Raw genomic sequence first — 1353 nt, 5'->3', positions numbered from 1 at the left:
TACAGAAGCAAGCCTGCTGGGATTCTCCAAACACACGCATCCATCTGCCCTATGGTGGGTCCCTGGTTATAAATGCCAAATGCCCCTGCTGGATCCCTCAGACACTCTTACCATAGAAAACCAGCCATAGCTCCTCCTTGGCCAGGCTCAGTAACCCCTTGGTGAGTGGTATGTGTGTGTGTGTGTGTGTGTGTGTGTGTGTGTGTGTGTGTGTGTGATGTAGGTGCATCTGTGTGCACATGAGTAGGTGTAGATGTAGAGGCCAGAGGTCACCCTCAGCTGTACATCCACTTTGTTTTTGGAGACAGTCTCTCTAATGGCTGAGAACTCACCAAATAAGCTAAGCAGGCCTCAGGGATCCTTCTGCCCCCACCTCCCCAGTACTCATTGCCAAGGCCCCAACCCTGCCCCAGCTTTTTTTTCCCATGAGTCCTGGGGGTCAAACAGATCCTTTTGGAACAAGCACTTTGCTGACTAAGTTATCTTCCAGTCTAACACTGACCTCTTCAATCCCCCTTTAGGAGTCTCCATGGTCTCTAGCAGAATTCTCCCCAGAGGAGCTTTGTCTTAGTGAGCAGAACACTCCTGCTCCACTGGCCTTCCATCTACTTGGCCACCGGCTGCATCTTTTCAGCCCTGGGCCCAATAATTCCATGTGAAAATTCTCTAGCTATGACTGTGTTTACTGTAATTTACAACCACACCAAAGCCATATGAAATCCATACAGACCTGGGGAAGGGATGTAAATGTGCCCAGACCTGCTTGGTTGATACCTCTCGGGCGTCCCTGCCCTCTGTCCCTGAATAACACTCCCTTCTCAATGTCCCGAGACTGCCAACCAGGAAGGCACAAGCCAGGCTCTCCTGCCAACACATGGGTGTCATTTACCCATGGTTGCACTGGGCCACTAAATGCCATTCTCTGCTACTGATGGCCAAGGCCAGACTCAGAAGGGGTAGGGGTGGCTGGATAAATGAGTTCAGTGCATGGCTGAGTGGGCTGTGCAGAGGAGCTAGGCAGAGCTCCCCTTGTAGACCTATGACTTCACCACCGTCAGGAAGAACTTCATCAGCTAAAGTGGCCCCCCAAACACCCCAGGCTAGCAGCTCCAGATGGACAGCAGCACACAGCCCCTTCTGTTCTCTCAGGCTGTGCCAAGGGCTCTTTGTGCCTCTGAATTGACAACTAGACAGAGAACCATGCCAAGAAACGGTGGCAGGGCTGGAGCTGTCCCACCAGCTCTGTGGAGTCCTTCTTGCCTCATTCAAGACATGGCTGCTGGATTGTCCCAGTACTGAGTGGCCTCTGCACTCCTGGAGTGTGTTATCTACTGTGGAGGCAGGAGACATCGT

The sequence above is a fragment of the Peromyscus eremicus genome, chromosome 5, assembly GCF_949786415.1.
Source record: "Peromyscus eremicus chromosome 5, PerEre_H2_v1, whole genome shotgun sequence".
NCBI classification, from domain to species: domain Eukaryota; kingdom Metazoa; phylum Chordata; class Mammalia; order Rodentia; family Cricetidae; genus Peromyscus; species Peromyscus eremicus.
This window is presented reverse-complemented; position numbering follows the sequence as displayed.